General features: G+C 39.0%; 1 pseudogene; it reads right to left on the bottom strand.

Moving 5' to 3' along the window:
• The window catches only part of LOC127652337 (carnitine O-palmitoyltransferase 1, liver isoform-like), a 30,927-nt pseudogene extending 6,371 nt beyond the window's left edge, over positions 1 to 24,556 (bottom strand).
• Positions 24,557 to 26,703: the final 2,147 nt, after the last annotated feature.

Raw genomic sequence — 26,703 nt, 5'->3', positions numbered from 1 at the left:
ATGTTGCATTTATGATTTATTATAATAAATTATACACCATATGTGCATTTTGCAAGCATATGTCTTTTTGTACAAGGAAGTTCTTCAAAATTCCCATTGCTAATCTCCAAGTAATATTTTGGGGAATCCCCCAATCGAACAGAGCCATTTTCAGACCTCAAAAGTATCATGGTATGCGGAAAGTCCCATGCTGTATGTGGTAGATCAGTGTTACAGCAAATAACTATTACTAAAAACACCAGGGACGAAACTTTATGTTAAACTAACATGAGACAAACAGCCAAAATATGCACACAAAACCATGGGTCAATGCAAAACCACTGAGGCTAAGAAGCTAAGAAACATTTAGAATGGTTTGTCATCAACCTTAGATTTCACTTAGATAAGTTTTTTGTGATAAATGTTAACTGTTCGCAGTTGCAGATCCTGCTCTGTCTGCAACAGGGTTGCACAAGATGTACGTAAGGTCTAACTTAAGCTGGTATGTAAAATTGACTCTGCAACTACTAGTTAGTTTGTAACAAAGTCTGTGCTTAATTTGGTTGCATCACCTGTTCTTAACGCAAGAACTGTGACATAGAAACAACAACCGCAATTTGATTTTGTGAAACAATAATTATATACTTCATTACAAAGAACAAGTTTCTTTGTGTATATATATTTCAAACAGTCAGATGACTTGCTGTTCCTTTTTAATCCAATTTTTTTTCATCCACAGATTTGAATATGACTTCACCTCAGCTCCTGTGGTATTATAGGATAGTAAATTGTCATCCTGGTATTTTATGAATACTGACGATTCTGAAATGCTGCTTTTGGCATAATATATAGAAGTATGCATATTCTGACTCCGGGTTAGCTAGTTGGTCATAGGCTTTCTGTAAAGCAATGTGTGGTTTCATAAGATGACATTTAGCTGAAATTATCCAATAAGCATCCTTCAGATGTATAAACAGAAGTGTTAAAAACTGCATTTACATTGGTTGATGTTCAAACATTTTAATAAATTACAATACATACAGTGTATGTAAATAATATTCAGGAACTGTTTAAAATGAATAAGGGGCAATACATAAATACTAATAAAACAGACAGGAAAAAAAATCTATTTATTTTAATATCTTATATATTTTGATCATGCTAAAACTTTGCACTCCTAAGTAACCACGGGCGACACGCATTAAAAGCTAACCATTTAGATTGTTTCATGCTGAAGAGCTGGTAATAACTCAGTTTTTACATTATGTTCTCTCTCATAAATGCAAACATCACATTAGGCATTTAGAGTAATTTATGCACTCTAACATATAAGAAAATGAGTAATCAGTTACTTGAAATTTAGAATTTAAGTTCAATGTTCAACATTTGAACCTGTTTTTCTTATTTCAAAATAAGCACTATGCATAAACGACAACATCTAGATTAAAAAATGATGACAAACACTTGCACTCACACATAGAAACATGCATACCAAGTCTTTTGAAGCGATACGATTACTTTAAATAATGACAGAACTTTCTTTTTGGGAGAACTATTCCTTTTAACAACGTCACCTTAATTATGCATCCACAGCACCAACCAATGCATTGAGTTGTAACCGCAAACTTTAGGTGAGGAAAGTGGTTTCATTGCTGCCCACGGCAGGTGAAGGCACATAGAAACATCAATATTCGAGTGACTAATGTTTTTACTAGTCAAATATTTAAACGTAGAGATGTACACGATTTATCAAGTACCCATTCAATCACATATGTCTAAAGGATCATTGATGTAATTCAATCAGTCTGCGTTTTTATTCCAACTGTTACTCCTGGTAGGAGGCTTCAGTAAATATTAGGGTTGTGGCGATACAATTAAATATCAATATATTGCGATACTTTATCTCACAATATTGTATGTATACTTAGATACATGTATCATGACATTTTCAGTGCAGTCCGAGAGGCTTCTATGCTGGACCTCTCATGCGTTTGGATCTAGCGCCCGGTTGGATCTAGCGCCCTAGCAACCGGGACAACCAAATTGTCCCGGTTGCTAGGGAGGGTAGAGTCACATGGGGTAAACTCCTCGTGGTTGCGATTAGTGGTTCTCGCTCTCAATGGGGCACGTGATAAGTTTTGTGTGGATTCAGAAGTGCAACAATTGTAACTTGGTTCCCTATAATTATTCTAAGTTGTAACATATGCATGGCTGGTGTAACCGGCCTTAGGACAGAATCCATCATCCCTCACCAGAAGTAAATAAATCTATGGATGACTTATCATAACATCATGAGAGGTGGAGGATGAGGAATGAGAAAGAGCAGGTTGTATGTTTTTATGTGTATGCCTTTGTGTGAGCATGCAAGGGCCTTTAGATGTTTTACAGATTCTTTGATGAACCTGCTAGAGGAATTTGTTCCTTGACCTCTAGCTCAGTGATGCACGTCTAGCACTGGAACTTGGGAAATACAAAGATAAAGGAATAAGTGTGTATGCCTTGCCTCCAATGGGAAGTTCCAGCTGAAACATTGAGGAGGTGGTAAATTTCCGTCAGTGGTGTAACCTAACTGAAATGTATCTGTGGTGAGAGTGAACTGAGAAGGAAAGAGAGATAAGAGTGACACAGGGTTCGTAGGATTTACTGTAGCTGGAATACAATCTCCCGAAACACGTGCAAAGACACTTCCACTTTGATACAACTTTAACTAAAAGTTCATTGTATAATGCACAAAGAAGTTAAACATCTTCAGCCTGGAGGCATTTATGGAAAATATTTTTTGGAATAAATTTTGCATTTGTATTTTGCATGTATACAAAAAGCTGTTGTGGGGACGATCAAAGCTGTCTTTGTCCTTACAGAAGACCCACAGATAGTTCAATAGTTTATTCTAAAAATAAATAGTAGACCTTTATAATGGGAAGTGGGTTGGTGACTAATGCAGAATTTGTTTTCTAAATTACACTACTTGTGGTAAATGGAACCTTTATGTGTCCTAAGCTAACCACAAGACCCTTGTCAAAAGTCATTGCCGCTGTGAAATGTGGACTGCCTACCTCTCACCTCCCACAGATGGGCCACTATAGGGGCATCAGCCCAAGAGTGTTTTGCAATCAGTCCATTCTTTCCATTCCTATATACCACAACAGAAAAAGACTTATCAATCACCTGAAAAAGGGAGGTAAAGAAAGAAGACAGACGTGAGCCAATGTCCTACACATGCAAATAAATGTCTAAGGAAGTCTTAAGATCTCAAATACAATCAAATAAAGGGATTTGACATAGCGTTCCAAGTTCACAGATGGTTCTTCCCCAATCAGACCTTCTTCCTCATCTAATGTGACACAAAAAGCAGCGTTCTCAATGCAGTCCAAAGATCGCTTATTCACACCAGAGATAAAATCCTGTTTCTGGACCACAGCCCCAGTCACCCTAATAGGACAGAAGCAAAAATAGACTGTTAAATACATAAACACAAAAAATAAAACTTCCAGGTAACCATTATAATTGAGCTGTTTAAGACAATATGCACTTAGTCAGCAACTAGGGATTGCATCGTAAGGAATTTGTATGATTCTGGTTCCAATTCCAATTCCCTTAACAGTCCCATTAAAGATTCTTTTAGTACAGCTGTGGGCAAAAGTATTGACAGTGACATAAATGTTGTGTTTCGCAAAGTTTTCTGCCTCATTGTTGATTTACGTTGTTTCTAGATTATTGTGCAGAGTGGACGGATGCATTTGAAATAATTGCAAAAAGCTTCATTGGCCAACATTTTTTTACTTTAATCACAAAAACCCAAATTTCACTATATTTTGGCCCACAAAATGACCAGCTAACATAATTTCACTAATCATATCAGCAGCACCTGGGAAAGTGTGAACGAATACTAGACTGGTGAATCACTCTATCATTCTGATTGGAGCAGACTGATTGCTTTAAAAGGAGTGAAGAATTGCTTGCAATCATAATGTTCTTGTTAGCAATGGTTACCTCTAAAAAAAGATGAGCAGCCATCATCGCTTTGCATCAAAATGGCCTCACATGCAAGGAAATTGTTGCAAAGAATATTGTATCTGAAAGAACCATTTATCAGATCATCAAGACTTTCCAGTGTCCGGCAAGTGCCAGGACTGTCTCCACCGGAGTCAGCTATGGAATCGTGTCCCCACCAGTGCAGAGCTTGCTCAATATTGGCAGCAGGTTGGCGTGAGTGAATATGCACGCACAGTGAGGTGAAGACTTTTGGACAATGGCCTGGAGTCAAGAAGGGCAGCAAAGAAGCCACATCTCTCTTCTGATGAAGCCCCCTTCCGACTGTTTGGGACATCTGGAAAATCGATAGTCCGGAGAAGAAAAGGTGAATGCTACCATGAGTCCTGTGTCATACCAACAGTGAAGCATCCTGAGACCATCCATGTGTGGGATTTCTTTTCATCCAAGGGAGTGGGCTCTCTCACAATGCTGCCCAAAAACACTGCCCTGAATAAAGAATGGTATCAAAACATCCTGCAAGAGCAACTTCTCCCAACGATCCAGGAGCAATTTGGTGTTTATCCGTGCATTTTCCAGCATGATGGAACACCATGTCACAAGTCAAGATTGATAATGAAGTGGCTCTGACATCATTACACTGAAATTTTGGATCCGTGGCCAGGCAACTTCCCGGATATTAATCCCATAGAGAACCTGTGGTCAATCCTCAAAAGGTGAGCACTAATAAGGCAAGAATGGATCGCCTGCCAGAGCGAATTGCAGAGGTTATGAAGAACAAGGGTCAACACTGTAAATATTGACTCTTTGCATGTTTTTGCCAATAAAAGCCTTTAAAACTCATGAAATGCTTTATTGTTTTCCACTGCCAATCATTTTGGCCATGGGTGTACTTTAAAGGAATAATTATATGGAAATTAGAAATGCAATTCATATTGGATTTACTGCCCTCAGCATTCTGTTGCCAAATGAAATGAAAAGGTCTGATTTGAACAGAGCAGATATAAACAATTCAGAAATGCATGTTAAAAAAGGTATGTTCGCACATAATTTTTAGAAGCATAAGTGTAATTCAATCTAACTATATATATATATATATATATATATATATATATATATATATATATATATATATATATATATATATATATATATATATATATATATATTAGACTCCCACACAGTCCTTTTGCAAATAAAATAGAAGAACAGCGAGCCCTGCAACTGATGGCATTGCCCCTAAGGAGTCCCCCACTAAACATAGAGTCAGTCTGGGAAGGGACAGAAGCAATTGAGAAATTGATAGAAGGACTGTGGCAAATTCTCCAAGAAGCTTGGAACACCTGTCTGCCAACAACCAAGAAAAACTGTGTCCAGGTGTAATAGGAGAATTGGTGCTGTTTTAAAGGCAAAGGTGGTCACACCAAATATTGATTTAGCTTTTTTATGTTTACTGGAATTTGTATGACGTTAACTGATAAATGAAAACTATATATGGCATCATTTTTGAAGTCATCTTAACTATGCAACATTTTTAACAAGGACCTAAAACGTTTGCACAGTACTGTATTTTTTAATCACTTATTAATTATTTTATAATATTCCACTGATTACAACAAAACTCATGTGCATCTTTAACTACATGGTGAGTGTTAAGTTTATTTCTATTTTTGCACTAAAACAGAACTGACTTAAAACAGAAGACAATACAAAAAAACTAAATGGCATAAAAAATAAATGGATGTCTTTTAAAAGTCAGTTACAACTTAAAAACAGCACAATATAGTTGAACTACCTGATTCATTATTAAAAAGTCTAATGGCAGTTGCAAGAGCTCCATGTCTCAGATATTCTATTCTGGTTGAAATGCACGTCAGATGATTTTTATTCCTAAGGACTCTCCCAGTGCTTTCTCCTCTGCTCAAAGGGAGATGATCATGCAGTAGAGTATGCAGCATGATCCTTTAGACATATGTGAAGTAGAGATGTACATGATTAAGTTTTAGATTAAGTACTCTTTCAGCTTTTAATATTTTAATATTTGACTAATAAAAACATTTGTCACTCGAATATTGCAATTTGATGTTTCTATGTGCCTTCACCTGCCGTGGGCAGCAATGAAACCGCTTTCCTCACCTAAAGTTTGCCGTTACAACTCAATGCATTGGTTGGTGCTGTGGATCTCAGTTGAGACAAAGAGCTCTGGTGATCACTTGAGCATAGGGGAGCCAAGATATAGGGGCTGCTATGAAACTCTGTGAGATTGGCTATTATCAGGTCAATCATAGAGGCTCCTTTTGTTGCTATTTTAACTACTTGTTTTATTAATGGTTGTGAGGTATAGAGAGAAGCCAAAGGAAGATGGTTAAAATCCCCACACAGGATAACTCCTGCTACTGGTGATTTCATCTTCACAGAATCTATGGCATTAAGTAGTCCACAGTATCTTGTTATGACACACACTCATTTGACAAGGGTGCATGATACAACAATTCAACAGTAATAGTTGAGAAATTTCTTGGAAGTTGTATAGGGTGTATTTGTGTCCAAATGCACTCAATATGTTCTTTTTCAAGGTCTAATAACCATTTTACATACAATGCAACACCTACTCTTTTTCTTTTAAATAAGCAATTTCTGTCTTTCCTGAATAACAGAAAGTCTCTGATGGCCAAACATTCCGGATGAGTGTTTTCATAAGACAAAGGTTCTGTTTCACATCCAATTTGAACATTTGTTGACCTCAAAAGCAGTGTCAATGTCGCATTTGTTTATAGAACACAATTTATACAACAGCTGTTGAAAAATGTGCTGTCCAACAAGTGCTATATAACAGATTTAAAACCATAAAATAGGACAAAAGAAAACATTAAAACATAAAACAGACACTAGGCTTGTTTAAACTCCAAAGAGAAGAAATACATTTTTATCAAAGATTTAAAAACCGTAATGTCGGAGCTGTTAAGTGTACAGGTAAACTGGTCCAAAGCTTGGGACCAGCTATGACAAAGGCACGATTGCCACTTTGCTTGAGTCTAGACCTAGGTACAACAAGCAGTCTTTGAGCCTGTGATCTTAGGGCTCTAGAGGGATTGAGAATATGAAGCAGTTCAGAGAGTTATGATGGTGCTGAATTTTTCTATGCCTTATAAACAAATAAAATAATTTTAATATCAACTCTAAAGTGAACGTTAACCAGTGAAGTGAGGCTAAGAGAGGCTAGATTGTCATGTTTCCATATACCCTTCAAGAATCTCGCAGCAGCATTCTGGACCATTTGTAGATGGACCAGAGATGAGGAGTTAATTCCATATTACAGGGCAGATCAAAAGCAGATCAAACTCAATCAAAAGTTTGTTATATGATCATCCAGTCAGTGACTGCACTGCCTGACTGAAGTTTCACAAGCCCACACAACATTAAATGTAATACATTTTTTTGTGTTTTTAGAGTTGAACATGACAAAAGTCATAACTTTAACATTAATTCAGTAAATGCTTCGAATGATGCAAGTGTTTTTGATTCACAAAATTCTGATTCACTAGAGCCAGCTAATAAGTCATTCTCTCGAAATCTGCAGATTTTTTTGATTCACTAATAATAACCGGCTCAGAGTCATTTGTTCTGGAATCGGACAGCACTGGTCACGTGGAAGATATAAAAGAACCGGCACATTAGATTCATTCGTTCGGGAATCAGGCTACACTGTGTTTTGTTCTGTAGATTCAGTAGCAGGGCAGTGCTGCTACTGTCTGAATAGGTTTTTAGTACAGTTTTCTGTCTGAATTAGTGTAACAATTGTACGTTAGTGGACTGTTAATGGAACCGAAAGTCATTAAAAGCATTCGGTTCTGGTATTTTTATTTTAAATGGATGCAGTTCTGAACAAGAACCAGTTCTTGACTTAAAGTAACAATATCAGTATCTGATAACACCTTTCTATGAAAAGTAAAAAAACTTCTTTGTACCCAACTAGACCTTTAAAAGCCTTAAGTAAATTAGTGAGACTATACCTAGCTTTAAATCAGGAACAAACATTCACTTATCATACTTCAAAACTGCAGCATGCAGCCATTTACTTTCTCATTCATACATCAGGAACCTCTGCATTTTAACAAACCAGCAAGGAGTGGATAGGGTAATATGTCACGTGACCTACAGTACTGTGCAAAAGTTTTAGGCACTTAAGATGTTTCACAAAAACATTTGTCTTAAGATGGTTATTTATAGGAAAAATACATTTTAGACTCCCAAACTTTACTTTTGCAAATAGAAAAGATTAGAATAGAAGAACATGTAGCTCTGCAAGAGATGACATTAACCCGACTGAACATTATGTCAGTCTGGGGTTAAATGAGACAGCATACATGGATAGAAATGTGGCAAATTCTCCAAGAAGCTTGGAACATCCTGTCTACCAACAACCAAGAAAAACTGTGTCCAGGTGTAATAGGAGAATTGGTGCTGTTTTAAAGGCAAAGTTGGTCACACTGAATATTGATTTAGCATTTCTATGTTTACTGGACTTTGTATGACTGTTAACTGATAAATGAAAACTATTTATGGCATCATTTTTGAAGTCATCTTAACTATGCAACATTTTTACTAAGGACCTAAAACTTCAGCCCAGTACCGTAAATCGTACAGCATGTACAGTTGGAGACTGTATAGACACATTAGGTAAGGAGCGAGTGCTACCACCTGTTTTTCTGTTTATATTGCTATCGTAGCTAAGAGCACGTCGGTGCTGAAGATTGTTTATTTGTTTTCTTTGGTTTATGCATTAGTCAGATGGGAGATTGTGGGAGGACGAGTGATAGCTGATATTTTGTTCATTTTTTTTATTTGGCACCGCTCGTTATCTCTCTCTCCTGCGTTCTGGATCTGTGTTTGATCAATAGAGAGACTATTTATACAATATTTACATTGTAAATTGTTTCTTTTTTTTTCTGGTGTTTGTAAATATTGGCAACTTAACTTTTATTATTTCAATACAAAACTCTAACTAAACTCATTCTCCTATTTCATTTCAATATATCAAGTAGTGACTCCTTAATTAAATTCATTGCTTTATTTTACTTAAACTTCATAGTTTTGTTGTTGCATCACCCGATACACCTAGTCATTCAAAGGTGGGGACATAACAGTTATGCAAGATTGAATGATCTTGAAGATGGAGTTTAGTTTTGAAAGAAATGCCACCACATTTGTAGATTGACCCATAATTTATCTTTAGCTGTGCATTTTGTCACTGTGCTGCACTCACTGACTACATTGCATCTTTTTATTTCTGTATTCTTTTTCTTCATTTAATTTTAATAATTGTCCTTTTTTTTAATGTCATTTATTCTTATCTTGTTCTTTATTGGTTTTAAAATGTATTTTCTTTATCATTAGGGGCCAAGAACCAAAGGTGCGTAGCCCCTATTTTATCTGTTAGTATTATTATTATTATTCCCCAATGGGAGTCTTTGGCAGCCTATAGAACCGTTCCTAGAAAAATGCAGACATTTGGCACACTGATAGGGGTGGTTATGCATAGTCCCCATAGCAAATTTCTGACCTCTAGGAAAAACTCCATAGTGCCACCACCAGTTCAAAAATGCACTTTTCTTTTGTACATATATTTTAAACTGTTTGTCCTAGAGACACTATTCTCTCATTCATACTCTCCTCTGGATGATTCATATGGGCCCCTTACATTAAAACTCTGCCCATTACATTGGCCACCATCTTGGATTATGACATTTACTGTTTAAAAGTTTAATGTCCTTCAAACTTTGTCTGATTTGTTCAAACAATATATTGAAATATTCGCCAGACCAAGCTGCACAGAAATTATAATACAGAATTTAGATTTTTGCCTTAGTTTAAAAGTTACAGCATCGCAAAGTTAATGAGGTCAAAGTCTAAATGAATTTGAGGTTGTATCTCAATGCTTTGTCCTACTAAAATAAAACTTGGTGTGCTTCATCAAGACTATGATCTGAGGGTACATACAAAGTTTGGTTACCGCACCACCAATGTGTCAAGAAATGTGAAAGGCTATTTTTGCCCATCATTTTTTTAACCATATGTCCTAAAATTAGCAATAATAAACATGGTGGCTATGGATTCCTTGGGTAATTAGGATTTCAGCTATACCAAATCTTCCCATATCAGCCATAGTGTCCCTCCATCATATTGAATTTTATTCAAAATGTATATATCTTTTAAATGCATTGTCCGATTTAAAAGAAAATTGGTATGCATTATCGACATCATGTCCTAAAGATAATAGAGCAGTTTGGAGATAGCACCACCTATTGTTAAAAATTCACATTGTCTCAGATTGTCAACTGAGTGGCACATTGTGTTAATGTACTGAACTGTAGTTCAAAAAGGTCCTGTGTTCTAATCCCCACCTATGCAAGTCATTTGGATAGATTTATATTATACTGGAGCTTTTGTATTTTGCTAACTGAATGGTTTCAGGGCTTATCCCAGATCATTTCTGCTTGCAGACATTTGTTCTTTTTATTATTATTGTTCTTCTGATATAAATGTTTAGATAAAAAACGTATATATAGTTTGAATGCATTGTTGAATTTAAATGAAAATTTGTATCCATTATCAATATCATGTCCTGAGGATACCTGAACTTTTTGAGACATTGCCAGCTATTGTTAAAAAATAAACTATGTCTGCTGAGTGGCACAGCGTGTAAAGTTTTTGACTATAGTTCTAAGGGTTGTGGGTTTGATCCACACCTCAGCAAGTCATGCAATAGAAATGTCTGTCTGTAATTCAGGAGATTTTTGTGTTGTGCCTACTGAACATTTGCTGGGCTTTTCCCATATCAAATTTTTATTTTGATCTTTGATGAATAATTTATAGTCATGTTTAAATGACTCTCTTTCAAATCTTATAAATTGGCAGTTAAACTGAACCTCGTCAGTGCTAATTAAAAAAAAAACTCTGTAATATAATAAATCTATACAATCTTAGGTTTCATTGGGAAAATAGGATATGTAAAGGATCCACCCTAAAGGTTAACATATGGACAGGTTTTGCTTTGCAATTAAAAAAGGAAGTATCTACTGTAAAGTTTGAGGTTCAGAGGTCATTTGAGTTGTCCTACTCCATAAAACACTGTAAACATTTTAGTATATAGTTGGCTTTTGACTTAATATTAAAGAGTGGGGGTAAAAATGGTTGTCAGACTTGAGAGTACTAATTGTATTTATCTTTAGTATTGCTTCTTGTTTCCCAGCAAATTAATTTAAGGAAATCTATAATCTACAGCACCGCATGCTCAGATTTTCTGTCTATGTTTCTTGTAATGCCCAGGTTTTTGTCTTCTCAAGACTGGATGACTCTACAAGCTGTCCCTCCAGCATGCACCTCTCCAAATGATCCTAAATGTGGCTCTGGCTTTCAATGACTTTAAGTGAGCCCCATTCAAACCTTCTTTTCCCTGCTTTACAAGTTGCCAGTAACTGCCCACATCAGGTTCAAAACATTGATTCTTGGGAATAGAATAGCCAATTGAACTGCACCTTCCTACTTAAACTCTTTGATGTAAAACTCGCTCAAAGATTGAATCTGTTCTCTCTTGACTTCTGTGAGCCTTCACACTCATTTCAAGTTAACAAGTCAACGGCATTTGCAAACAGGAGTGATTCAACGTAGGCTTTCAGCCTAGCTCTTGATCTGAATGTGTGATACTGTAGCTAAGAGAAATATTTCTTACCTTATGTGCAAGAGGTTGATCCTGCTAAATGTACAATGTTTTTCATAAAACAAATTCATTATGCATTCTTGCATCTTAAAATAATAATTGTAAATATACCATTATTTAAGTGTATACTTATGTTATCAATTTAGTTTAAAAAAAAAAAACACAGAGGCTTCATTACAACTCTGAAATACACCTAATCAACAAATCTGGAAAAGGAATAGGTTAAAGATCTGCAGGAAGCTCCATTTCAAACAGAATCCCAAAATGCCCCCTTCTGGACAGCAAACACAGACGGCCTCAAAAGCTTTGTTCAGACTGATCGCTAAATTCAGGTTTTTGGGTGTACCTGACTCAAACTCTTTTCTTTTTTCTTTGTAGTCTGAGCAGCAAAAATCCATATAATCTCTCAAATCTGTATAAAATCATATTTTTTGTGTCTTGGCCCGATTAGATTTAAGTTTTTCTCATGATTTAGGATCCAATGTGAGGGACCATCACTGCTAGCACTGGTGCTCCTCAGGGACATTTTCTCTCTCCATTGCTCTTCTCCCTATACACGAATGATTGCACTGCAAAAGACCTCACTGTCAAGTGTCAAGCTTCTGAAGTTTGCAGACGACACCACTGTCATGAATGACGAGTCATGGTGACGAGTCTGCATACAGATAGGAGGTTGAACAGCGGGGTGTCTGGTGTGGTCACAACAACCTTGAGCTGAACACGCTCAAAACTGTGGAGATGATAGTGGACTTCAGGAGAACCTCACCCCCATACTGAACAGCACTGTGGCAGCAGTGGAATCATTCAGGTTCCTGGGCTCTACCATCACTCAGGACCTGAAGTGGGACACCTACATTGTAAAGAAGGTTCAGCAGAGGTTGTACTTCCTTCGCCAGCTAAGGAAGTTCAACCTGCCACAGGAGCTACTGGCACAGTTCTACTTGGCCATCATAGAGTCTGTCCTGTGTATACCAGAAAACTACAAACTGACAGTCAGGACTGCTGAGGATTATTGGTCCCCACTGCCCACTCTCCAAGACCTGTACATCTCCAGAGTGAGGAAACATGCAGGTAGAATCACTTTGGACCCCACACACCCTGCTCACTCCCTCTTTGAACTGTTGCCTTCGAGCACTCAGTGCCAGGACATCCTGGCACAAGAACCGTATTTACCCTCAGGCCATTTTCCACATAAACAATTAAACTGCCTCAGGACTCCCCCATAGTGCAATAATGTAAATACATATCTCATGTACATATGTAAAGTCACATATTTTATTCAATAACTGCACTTACTACCTTGCACATACATTACCACTTGCACATGTACATATGTCATTCTGTTATGTCCTATTATATAAGTTTATTTATAACTCTTACCTTGTTTTATATTGTGTCTCACTGTATTGTTCTGTATGCACTTTTTTCTACTATCACCAAAAACAATTCCTTGTGTACGTGTGAACACTTGGCAATAAAGCTAATTTTGATTCTGATATGTGACATACAAAATACACAAAAAAGTGTTTTAATTCACACATTTTTGCTCTATGTAAAGAAAACAGAATGACTGAACAAGATAGCAATTTCCGACTGAGTTTAATGTATGCATGAACACATAAAATGTCTATGTAGTGTGGTACCTGGCATGCAGTATACCTTATTTCAAGACGGACTACGCCACCCCCTGATGATAGGCAGGAGGAACCTCAATATATTCTCGTGAATGTAGAGTGGCTAATAATATGTTTATCCTCGCAAAGGGACAGTCAACAAGAGGCAGATATGTAAATGTATTCCAAATTTATTATATATTTTAGTGCAAGAAGACATAGAAAAGTTATTAAAATGAGTCGTAAAAATACTGGGCTAAATGACTGGTGGATTTTCCTCAATCTAGGAAGGTTGGATCGGCCAATGCAAAACCCCTGCTCAGGAGGCCCCTGGGGAGACAGAAACAGGAGACAGCAACCCAGCACCAGTCGACGCATGCAACACAGCAAGCTCTACACACTTAAGATCTTTAGATACCACTACAAAATATCACACTGTGTTGTAGTTATAAGTACACACCAATACAGTGTCTCTCCCAGTGTGGTCCCCTGAAGAGAAGGGGCAAAGCATCAGTATGGATCCGGCCTTGTACACAGATAACCTACGTAGAAAACAGTTAGGGAGGAGAACCACCAGCATAAATGGCAACACTTGGTCAAGAAAAAAAAAGAAAATAAAAATGCTACTATGAATGTGGCACATGAGTGACAAAATAAACCAAACAACCACAAAAATCAAACAACAGGAAACAATAAAGAAATGCTTATAAATCACATGAAAACAGTGGCTGGCCTGGTCCCTTTTCAAGAGAAACCAAGCATGTTAGTTACCAACCTCAAAACAGCATAGCATAGTCAACTCAAACATAACGAAAAATATAGGCCTACTTTTCAGTATGCTCAACTGTCCCACAGCGCATTAACACATGCAGAGAAAAGGTGAACGTTCCGTTGCTACAGACAAGAGAAATTCGTTAAAACTTGTTTCAATGAAAGTATAAAACATTAAATGGAAAATGTACATATTGAGGCATTTACCAGTGCAGCCCAGCAGCTCGAGTCACACTGGGGGTGATCGCATAAAGGTTAAACCCCCAGACAAAAGCCTGTGTCCTCCATGAAGAGTAAGCACCCGCTTCTAAAATTACCCTTAATAAAATGAAATAAATAAGTATTAAAATCCAAATGGCAGAGATTAAACATGTTCTAAAATGACCAGTAATACCTGCATAAAAAGAGGGAGCAACTCACACAACAGTGTCCAGCATCAACACAAAAGAAATCGGCCTTGCAGGCAGCAAACATTTATCACTTCCTAATTATTCATGTGACCTTACAACAGATCGTGTGATCCCGGGTGTTAATTGAATGTGCTGCAGCAGTGTTGCATGCCTGCCTGAGTAAATCCACACAGTAGCTTATGGCCTCACCTACACTTTATAAATTCATAATGAAGAGATGTCATGATAGGCTTGAGCAGAAGGAAAATCTTTTTTTACCTTTCACACTGACAGCTACTCTCAGCCGTTATATGATAAAGTCTTCTGGCATTGTGCGTACACATCATAACTATGTAGCAACTGATGTGGATATTCACCAGATATTGATCAATTTCATTATGAAAAATGACAGTGCAGACAGTCAGTCCTTAAGTTTGGATTTAAAACCAAATCGGATGTGTGTGCAGTGTGAACAAAGACCATGTGTCTGACCTGTTTACTGCAGTTAGGGCTCCTAGTTTGTCCTCTCCTGGAAAAGGAGGTGAGGGGTCATCCAGAATCATTGGACTCTGATACTGTATCTCTCTGGGTGACAGCAGGCATCCTGCTCTGTAGTCCCATAACCAGAAGTACCACCCCCTATGGTACACAGCGACAAACTCGCTGTCCTGCTAGTGCTGCAGCACATCTGAGAAGTCAAAGAATTATGTCAGGGACACAAGGCAGCTTTCTTCACGTGTTTGTGTCTTAAACTGTATGAATGCAGGTACTCACCTGTCTCCTCTCCAGATGTGCGTGTGGTGTTAAATATGTGTTCACACTGAGCTGCACACAGTGGTATGACTGTGCTGGGAATATAACTCTAAATAAGACAGAAAACAATATTTAAATACTTGTGACACTCTAATGTAAAACAATTGGAAATTCTGTACATTTTCGAATTCTTAATTCGTGCTTATTTTAACAATATTCAAGTATGATATAATGATGCTGTGTTTTTAATTGATTTAGAATTTCCATAAACAAATATAGGGTCCCCACATTTTTTGACTGGCCAATGATTCACCTATATGAAGCAAGAGCACAAAGACAATCTAGGGAAATGACTAAAGAATACACAGGTAAAGACATGCATACTATCGTTTCTAGTATTTTCATGTTACTACAGACAGTGAGAGTGGTGTTGAGTGGCATTTGAGATTCTTTTGCTGCTGAGAGAGTTGGGGTGGGTCACATGCAGGTTTGAGCTCCTCTCGGTTGACCTTGCAGCGATATAGAAACAGGGCTGTGATGATATTTCCAGCTTGAGCTGCCTGATTGGTCATAGGTGTCACATACAGGATGTCCTGAGTATAAATTATACAGAGGATTAGAGGAAATCTTGTCAAGGCTAGAATGTAACTTTTCAAAATCAGGGTTTGTTTACCTCAAACTTTGAGACAGTTTCTCTACATTAGAATACACTGTCTTTAGGTATATGTTGTTCCAGTAGAATAACATGAACTAACAATGAACAATACTTTGAGCAAGGTTAAGAGATGCAGTAAATGTTTATTTCAACATATAATAATAATTTAAAACATTAAGGGCTCTACTTCGTGATTGTGCAAATTGCAGCGCCACGACCGTGTACAATGTCTTGTAAAATTTTCGTGAGAGCGCTAATTCTAAGTGACATTTTCGTACTAGCACAAAGCGCAAGTGGCCATTGGTGTGAATGTCTGTGCTATCTGTGGGTGTATGCTCTCAAACTGGGGGTGTACCGTATGTAAATTAAGTGATGCAAAGTGCAATTTGCTATTTTCCATAGAAATAGATCATTGCGCTAAGACGTTCCAAAAGCAAGTTTGTTTTCAGCGCCAAGACTGTGTGGCAACACATAGCTCCAATGCCATCATTAAGTTTGTTAATGATACGACAGTGGTAAGTCTGATCACTGACAATGATGAAACAGCCCACAGAGAGGAGGTGCACACTATGACACGCTGGTGTCAGGAGCACAACCTCTCCCTCAATGTCAGCAAGACCAAGGAGCTTGTAGTGGACTTCAGGAAGAAAGACAGAGAACACAGCCCCATCACCATTAATGGAGCAGTGGTGGAGAGTCAGCAGCTTCAAGTTCCTTGGTGTCCACATCACTGAGGAACTCACATAGTCTGTCCACACTGAGGCCATTGTGAAGAAGGCTCACCAGCGCCTCTTCTTCCTGAGCAGGGGCGTGTCTAGGGGGAGGCTGGGGGAGGCAGTGCCTGATAAGCTCTGCCTCCCCTGAGAATTTGAGAAATAATCTGTCCATCTGATGATAAATTACAATTTAAAAGTGGATTGTTTTGTGCATATTTTTCCATCGCTAGCAGATGACTGAGGTCACATTAACAACCAGAGTGCGCAGTAGTCACAGTCGTCAGCACTTACAACCAGAGAATAACATTAAAATACTGTTCTCATACCGTTCAAATGAGCATATCAAAATTTTTTACCTGGGTCCGCATTCACAAAGAATCTTATAAGAGGCTACAAGTAGCTTCATAACTTTAGACTCCTAATGTGTTTTACTAAGAGTAATTCACGAAGCATTTTAGCCCTAAAAGTCTGGACCAGCTTAGAAGAAGAAACAAATTCATTTACCTCTTGTCTATACAAACGTGACTTCAGATTCATTTAAAAAACTCTCTCGTCTCGGTTGCCTACTCGTGTAGCACGTCTTCTCACAAGCAAACACCTGTCACTCATCACCAGGCAATCACCGTGATCTGATATATGAATCTGTCAATAATAATAATAATAATAAATAATAATAATATTATCATCATATTATTAATGTTGACCTGGTTTAACTAACTTTTATGTGATAGCCCTATAGTCTAATAGGGGCCCTGTGCCTATCTCTGGGTTCCTGGTTTAGAAAAAGATATGCACTAAAACAGATTGTGTGTAGTATAGCTTAATTTTGCGCCGATTTTTTCAATTGTTTATGTTGCCCCCCCCAAACATGATATCCTGGTAACCCCTCTGTTCCTGAGACGGCTGAGGAAGTTTGGAATGAACCACTACATACGGTTCTACACCAGCACTGTAGAGCGCATCCTGACTGGCTGCATCACCGCCTGATAAGGCAATAGCACCGCTCACAACCGCAAAGCCCTGCAAAGGGTGGTGCAAACTGCCAGACACATCATCGGAGGTAGCACCTCGAGGACATCTATAACAGGCAGTGTGTTAAAAAGAACGGAGGATCATAAGAGACTCCAGCCACCTGTGTCATGGGCTGCTCTCACTGCTACCATCAGGCAGGTGGTATCGCAGCATCTTCCCCCATGTAATCAGTTTTATGAACGCTTGATCTCTCATGATCAATATACATCAGCACTGCACTTTATTAATGTTATTATCTCACACTGGACTGTCATAATTATATTGTCCTTAATATAACGTCTGTGTGTGTGTGTGTGTGTGTGTGTGTGTCTGTGTGTGTGTACACACATACACATGTATGTATGTTTTATACTTTTTTTTCTATTGTATGTGCATTCTATATTGTGTGTATTGTTTACTGTACGTTGTATATTATTGTTGTGTTGTGTAATTAAGTGTACATTATATATACATACATATATACATACATACATACATATATAAAATGTTTCAAATCTACCCACGGAAACACATGGACTAGGATGAAATGTTTGTTTTTGTTTTGTGTTTTTTACAGAATATTTATTTACAAACTTGAAAAAAGGTCAATCTTATGTACTCTATATTGCTACATTACTCTATGCAGCTATATTTGTTGTTCGAAATTATGAGGCTTACTGAAAAAAAGACAGTTTCAAACACACTAAGTGGTCCAGGAGCAATAACCGTTGTGCCCTTGCTGTGAATTTGTCATCTAATCTCTGGTTACTCCATGGGGACTGTCCCTTTAATGGGTATAATGTCATGAACTTTGTATAAAAGCATCGGCTGAATGACAACTTGTTATACTTGCATACTACACATAAATATGAACGTGATCATGGTATTTAACATATATTTAATTACATAACAAATTAAAACTGAAAACAGTCAATGTATTTCAAGAGTAAAACAAGTGTTAAATGCATTGAACTCCATAGTAAACACATAGAGGACCCACATATGCAGTCTAGGGGTACTGATGCATATTATCTTCAAATTAAAAAAACCCGCAGACCAACCTTTCCCCGGCACACTCGTTGACTCCCGTCCGTGCTCGAGGCTACAGCGGCTCGCCTCACAGCCAGCCTGCCTATCCTCTAGAGCTAGAAGCTGATGAGCTCACCGCTGCACTGGCGAGCGCGGCGTCTGACACGGATGACTCCCCTGGGCTGCCACCTTCGGGCCAGCACCCCCAGGCTGTGGCTGACGCTCAGATGTCCGACATGCTTTCCCTTGCCACCGCCAGCGTGGGCTTGGACTGGAACCCTCCGTCCTCCCCACAGCCATCGTGGTTGGATGACTGGTTCCTGGGGTCTGGGCGCCGCTCACGGCCACGCCCCCCCAGTCCTGTTTTTCCCGGAGATGCATGATGAGCTGACGTCGCTGTGGAGAGCGCCTTTCACCTCTCGTCACAAAGCCACTTGCTCATCCGCTCCTGCTACCCTCGACGGCGGAGTGGTCCAAGGATACACGGTGATTCCCCCAGTGGATAGGGCTGTTGCGCTTCACCTATGCCCCAAAAACCCTACCACCTGGCGGGGTCGCCCTGTACTCCCCTCCAAGGCCTGTAGGACAACGTCCTCGCTGACAGCGAAGGCCTACAGCGCCGCCGGACAGGCCGCTTCTGCCCTGCACGCCATGGCCCTCCTGCAAGTCCACCAGGCCAAGGCGCTCAAAGAAATGATCCCAACGTGCTGCAGGAACTGCGCTCAGCGACCGACCTCGCCCTCAGAGCCACGAAGGTCACAGTGCAGTCACTCGGGCAGGCAATGGCCACCCTCGTGGTCTAGGATTGACACCTGTGGCTGAACTTGGTCGAGATGCGTGAGACCAACAAGACTCGCTTTCTCGACGCCCCAGTCTCCCAGTTCAGCCTCTTCGGCGACACCGTCGAGGACGTTACCCAGCAGTTCTCCGCGGTGAAGAAACAGACAGAGGCGACCTCTCAGATCCTGCCCCGCCGCAAACCTGCCGCCTTGGACCATGCCCCGTCTGCTCGCCGAGGGCGTCCCCCTGCAAAGAAACAACAGGCTGCTCCGCCTCAACCTGGGCAAGGTAAGTGCTTAGAGTCTTTTCTCAGCACCAAAGCCTCGGGACGCACCTTCGCCTCCCGACGGCACATTACCTGCTCCGCTGTGAAGCCCCGCCGGGTACGTCGAAAATACTCATCCCCTTGGTGCCCCTAGCACGGAGATAGGATGCGTGGCTTTCACTTACCAACCAGTCACGCTGGCTGGCCCGGACCATCCGACTCGGTTAAGCAATTCAGTTTGCCAGGCCCCCGCCCCCCTTCGCGGGCGTCCGCTTTACCGCAGTGCACGGCGAACATGCCCAATCCCTGCGCACGGTGATCGCTACTCTTCTACTCAAAGACGCGATAGAGCCTGTCCCTCCAACCGAAATGAAGAAGGGTTTCTACAGCCCTTACTTCGTTGTACCAACTTCAGGTCAACCGAGAAAAGAGAAAGCTCACTCCGGTTCAGAGCATCTCCTTTCTCGGCATGGAGTTAGACTCAGTCTCAATGTCTGCACGTCTCACCAACGAGCGTGCACAGTCGGTGCTGAAATGCCTCGCAAAGTTCAAGCTAGGCACAACGGTCCCTATAAAACCCTTCCAGAGGCTCCTGGGGCATATAGCATCCTCCGCCGCAGTCACGCCGCTGGGGTTGATGCATATGAGACTGCTTCAGCACTGGCTTCAGACTCGAGTCCCGGCTGTCTATTGCTCTATGCGAGAAACATAGAGAGAAAAGAGGCCCAGCCAGGCTTGCCCCGTTCCCAGGTTGGCAAGCGTCGCCTTGTTCCCCTGTCAGGGTAACCAAAAGGATTCCGACGACTTTTGTGGGGCATTGGGGAAGGGTACGTGTAGTCTGATACAGCTGGTCGTCTGGCACGTAAAAAACACCTGCCCGCTCCTGTGTCAGACCATGTACACGGCTCAGCGCATGGCGTAATTTAAATTGGACCCCTAGTGTCGCTTCTCCGACACAACGTGGAGAGAGCGACAGAAGGGGAATGTCTAGGTTATGAATGTAACCTCCATTCCTTGATGGAGGGAACGAGACGTTGTGTCCTTCCCGGCCACGTCGCTGAGCCAAGCCGCTGTAGTGGCCAAACCATTTCCGGCTCCTCAGAACAATCCTGAATGAACTCTAGTATTTGCCTATTCTTTATACCCGTATGTCCGGGGGCGGGGTATGCAAATACTAGCTGCCAACTTCTCATTGGCTTTTTTTCATAGATCAGAGGTATATTCGGTGCTCAAGAGAGACCCCTAGTGTCGCTTCTCCAACACAACGTCTCGTTCCCTCCATCGGGGAATGGAGGTTACATTCGTAACCTAGACGTTAATGCACTATTAACTAACAAAGAACAGTTGTATTTTTATTAACTAACATTAACAAAGATGAATAAATGCTGTTAAAAATATTTTGTTCATTGTTTGTTCATGATACCTAGTGCAATAACAAATGTTAACCTTATTGTAAAGTGTTACCCAACAAAATAATCTAAATATAACATGTCTATCAATACCAATCTATGTAAATATCATAAATCTTAAAGCCACTGGGATATCTGTTTGAACACACCAAACATTTTAAAACGTCCGAGTCAGAGTCACTGGAGGCATAAAATAGAAACAGCTCCAGGAACAAACTTGTATTCTTTCAGCTGTGTTTTAGATTTAAGCTGATTGCTACCACAATGTATATTAAAACAGGAAAACCCACAGTATATTTCTTGTTTTGTTTTTTGGCAAAGAAATGTAATGAAATGTTTAACTTAAACATCTTTAGGGCTGAGAAGTGGAAAGAGTTTTCTACAGTATCTTTTTAGATGTACCAACAAAACTTTACTAGAAACTTAAAAAGTTGCTCTGCTCATCCATTCAATACCAACAAACAACAGTTATATTAATTAATTAGTCACTTAAGTGGTTTTGTTCAGTCATACTGCATCATTGCTAAAGAACAGAATACATTTACTATGATCATGATAATAAAAAGGATCATAATTATGGCATGGATTAGAAGGTAATTGTTTTGATTTCTGCACAGACGTAGTTGGTGGCCCACAGGGCTTTGAGTCTGAGGTATCTTTGAAGGTGGCTACCCAGACATTTCTCAAACTCTCAGCCAGTCTTGTCATTTGCTGAAAATCAGCCACACTTTGCAAAGGCTTCACAGACTCAAGATACTGAAACAGAGACACAATAACACAACATTTCTCTGTAACTCATGAAGCAACTCAACTCAACACACTCATGCTTATACTTATTAATCATGTAATGTTGACTCACTTTTTCCAGTGTGTCTTTAATGGAAGGAACAGGCAGGTGTGCTAAAGAAGTCTGATAACTGTAGAGTAATGGTTTCCTACTAGACAGCAACCGAACGAGAGCCTAACGGGACAAGAGAAAGACACAGACAAAATAAATAAGTCATACTTAAAGGTGAAGTGTATCATTTCAGTGCCTCTAGTGACACCAAATGGAATATGAAAAATAACAATTCATTTCCACAGATTTCCAGAACAATCCTCTTGTCTGCTAAATTCCTAAATTTTCCTAACCTACCAATGGATTAATTGTACTGCCCTCTATAGGCAAAATGTGTATTTACTGTATTTCTAACATCATTAAACATTACGCACTTCACCTTATCAAATATATTAGTGATAGTGTCACAATTACAAATTCCAAATCAAGTTCAAATGACAATGTTCAAACAAATATTTAATTTTAAAGAGTGTCTTTTAGAAATCATAAAGAAACATTAGCATTATTCACATGCACATAATGCACAATATAAGGCAGGTGGTTTTAATGTTATAGTTGATATTTAATGGTATAGCCATGATATTTTCTCATGGCTTGTTTACATGTAATACTAAAGCACTGACCGCCCGGACTTTGGTCTTGGTAGAGATGCAACCATGTTGCTCAAACATCCATTGATGGTACGACAGGAGAAGCTTCAGACAGAACTTCAGAGTCAGAATGAGGGACAACCACAGCAGAGTACTAAATACCAATGCTGACAGCATAGTCTGCCCCTGAGCACTCAAAGATAGACTGACAGGAGAGAACCAAAAATAAATAAATTAGCATCATGTCTTACAAATGAGTATCAGGTACAGGCAATAAAGCATTTGTTCAATATATCCTAGAATCAAATGCTGTTATTTCACACTGACATGCATTAATAAACGTTCCCAGGTTAATAGTTAAAGCACACATAAAACATTTGACTACCCCAAAACTAAGGATACCTATCCACCATTTTCTTGAACTTGGAAGTGTTTAAGGAGGATGACGTGAAGATACAGACCCAGGTTAGTTACATTAATATCAAACTCATTTGAGTTATGACAGCCAACAACTGAACTTGGTCCTGAACTCATGTTTACTCCAACTAACACTTAAAGCAATAATTCACCCAAAATTATAATTCCCTCATCTTTTACTCACCCTTATGCCTTGTCAAACTCATATGACTTTCTTTCTTTTGCGGAATAGAAATGAAGATGCTTTAATGGAGATACATGTCTGTTTGTCCATCCAATGCAAGAAAATGGTGACCAAATGTTCCATGCTTTAAAAAGGACATGAATCAGCAGTCTCATTGACATCCTAGGAAGTGTAATCAAACTTGAAATCATGATCATTCTTAGAGACTGCAATGGCATGATGTACAGTTAAAGTGGAGTTACATTTTTGTCTGTTCTTACACAAAACCGACTGGATCGCTTCAGAAGAGTATTATAGATTACTTTTATGCTGCCTTTATGTCCATTTTAATTGTATGGATAAACATCATATCAAACACCATATGAGTTTGAGAAGACATAAGGGTGAATAAATTATGATAGAATTATCATTTTTGGTTGAACTATTCCTTTAAAATGGTTGTTGTTGTCTGTCTGGAATGCTGGTGTTGATAGTCTTTACATTGCTTCCTATGAAAACAGAAAACAGTCCAGCTGCAATTATGCACAATCATGGCGGCACCCAGTGGTTAGTCAGGAACCACCAAACGCAATTGCAAAAATATAAATTAAATATATACGACTATAAAATAAATACTCATTTATGATTACAAGGAAATTGTGCTCTTTTATTAGCCTGAATTTTACCATGCCAATAAAAAAGGCATTACAATACAAATTACTGTCCGTTACATGCCTTAGGAGTGTGTCATTGCAAGGTATTAACTATTCTGAAGAATAGCCTGTTGTGTCATCAGTGTGCTGAAGAGTAAAGGGTGGTGTTACCTGAGGGGCAGGTGCTCCTGTATCTTAGCAATGAGGCCCATAGATGGATTAGACTGCATGTACATAGTGGCCAGGATTGCTATGACAACAAAAAGCCAGGAGGAGGGGCTAGCTGGGGATACACCATTTATATTCTGATTCTGTTCTGTCCAAAACAAAAATAATAGAACATTCGTAAGTATTAATGCAATCTATGTACATACGCATGCATGCACACACATTTGGGCAACACAAGCAATATGTTTGTCATCAATGAAACAGACTAGCTTAAACTTTATTTTAAAGTTAAACAGTGGAGCAAAACTATCCAAGGATTCTTAGAATTTTAACGGTGAATAATAATGCAGTTTGTGAGGAGAATGCATCACTTAAGGAGCCAAATTTTCCAAAAGCACAAAATGCCTGTATCTGCTTCTAGTGTGGTGTTTTAATGACATGAGAACTTTACACATTTCTTTGTGAAAAACAAGACTAAATACAACACTGTCTGTTGTTAGACTGACCCCTAATCCTGCTGATGCGTTTCTTCCAGAACCGCAATCCAGAGAGGTAGCTTTGATTGAGGGCCTGCTAGGAGAGGTGCAGATTGATCCCCTCTGGAGTGATGGTGAACTGAAACGCTACTGATGTGCCTCTGCCATCACTATATAGACACAGAAAAAGCACTGGATGCCTGAAATAGATAAAGCAGAATAGGTTTTCCCACTGTAATGGTTCTTCCCTTAAGGATGATGTTGAAGCCCAGAAGGGATTGCCTGAAAATTCCAAACAATATCTTCAGGAAGGCCACATAAGGAAACTGTTGTCATTCTACCAGTTGCTTCACATCTGTTAAACATTTGCAGAAATGCTAGAAAACAGTTTTGACAATGTTAAAACAAACTGTAAGTACTAAAGAGGCTATACCTATGACATCACTGCCTCCCAGTGGTGTCTATATATAAAATGTTTGCTCAGCTGTAGAGCCATTTACCATATGTATTATATCAGGTAGGATTATTTTCAATTCTTATATGTTGTTTTGTTTCCAGTATTTTATAATGTATATAAATTAAACAAATTATGATAACCTAATATTGCAGAAAAATAGAAAGAGTAACGTCATGGATACTGTTGTAACCTCCATTCCCCGATGGAGGGAATGAGACGTTGTGTTGAATGTAGCAAAACTATCCAAGGATTCTTAGAATTATACTATTCTACAAATTACTGTCAGAACCATTTCCAAAAGCAGTAGTCACCACTCCCAAAGTATCTTCCGCTTTAGGGGGGTGTATGCTACTCCCAAAAATAGTACAAAGCAGATGGCGCAGCTGTAAATACCCAAAGAACTGAGACCTGGGAATCCCAAAATGTGGAACCATATTTTAAAAGATCTCAACACTTCACTCTCATACAGTTCACACTTCACAGAGCGTATTAACCTCCCTCTCAATCCACTCTGTCATTGTTCGGTTCTTAAGTCTTTGGAAAAGTAGGCCGGTTTTCAGATCACTTCTCAAGCTTTCCTGGTAAGCAACTCTCCTGTGGGTCCCCCTTGGAATCAATCGCCCTCCATAGATTGCACTGACCTAAGACCAGTGCTTGTACCTTTGTCTATTTGTCTGATTTTCAAATTTAGCTTCAAATCTAATTTTGTAACATTGTGATTGACTTTGTACCTGGATGCTTTGTTTAATGGCTTACAACTGATTTTGATGAAGGATATAATGAAAACTCTATGGAAAAAAATTTATGGTATAAATATTTCCAGAACTCAGAAGGCTGATAAAGTGGCACAGCCACAGTTTCGCTCTATAGAGCTGTTCAGCCGTAATGTCATTTTGTAGGTAAAACCGGAAGATAATTAATTCAATGATGCCTTTTGGCTAGAAGTTAAATGCTGTTGAGAACACTGCGGGATATATTCTGAAGTTGGCACTCATTGTGATCATAGACAGTAGTATCATAAAGTAACACAACTTAAAAGTGACTTGAATTTGCTGCTTTTTTTGACTTGTGGTTGTGCGCACAGGAACTGTCTAGGAACTTTGACTGTTCTGTGTATTAGCGAAATCACCTTACTTAAATGACTACAAAGATTTACAGTTTTCTTGGAATTTGGGCAGTTAGGGCAGATTATATATAACCTTTATATGACATAGCCTATAAATTAAAAAATAGGCCTATTGAATGGTAAACACATTACTGCAATCATAGCACAATGCCATACTTTCATTAGGTTTGGCTTTTTGAAATTCCAAGGCAGCATATTTGTTTGTTTGTATGTGTGAATAAAGACAAAAGGGTAAATGGAAAGGTTTTGGGAATTTTATCTTTGCGTCACTTAATTGTGTTGTCAAGGTTGTAAAGGCAAACTGTAGTAGGCTATTATGGTTAATGTGCATTTAATTTTCATATATACTATTTGGGTGGTTTTTTTAAGCATTGGGGTGGGTTTTGAGCAATCATTGGGCTGGAAAATGTCAAACAAATCTGGCAACACTGCTCACTGGCTCCAATTAACATACATGATGACGTCACACCTAGGTATAGACATTCAGTGTCACATAGCTAAATAAATCTAATCTTTAAACATAAAATCTTCAAACTTCTTATAATATGATGCCTAATAACAGAGTTCTCAGTTTTGACCTCAAAGTTCACAGAAAGCTAGTCTAACTGACAAAACTCCAACATACAATTTATTAGTCTGTTTAATAAATGAGCACTCAGACTAGCAGATGTTAACGACAACAAGGGAGGAAAATTAGAGAAACGAAAAGTGAAGGCAACTGCACATAAACTT

This window comes from Xyrauchen texanus, chromosome 12 (assembly GCF_025860055.1).
Source record: "Xyrauchen texanus isolate HMW12.3.18 chromosome 12, RBS_HiC_50CHRs, whole genome shotgun sequence".
Lineage (NCBI taxonomy): Eukaryota > Metazoa > Chordata > Actinopteri > Cypriniformes > Catostomidae > Xyrauchen > Xyrauchen texanus.
This window is presented reverse-complemented; position numbering and strand designations above follow the sequence as displayed.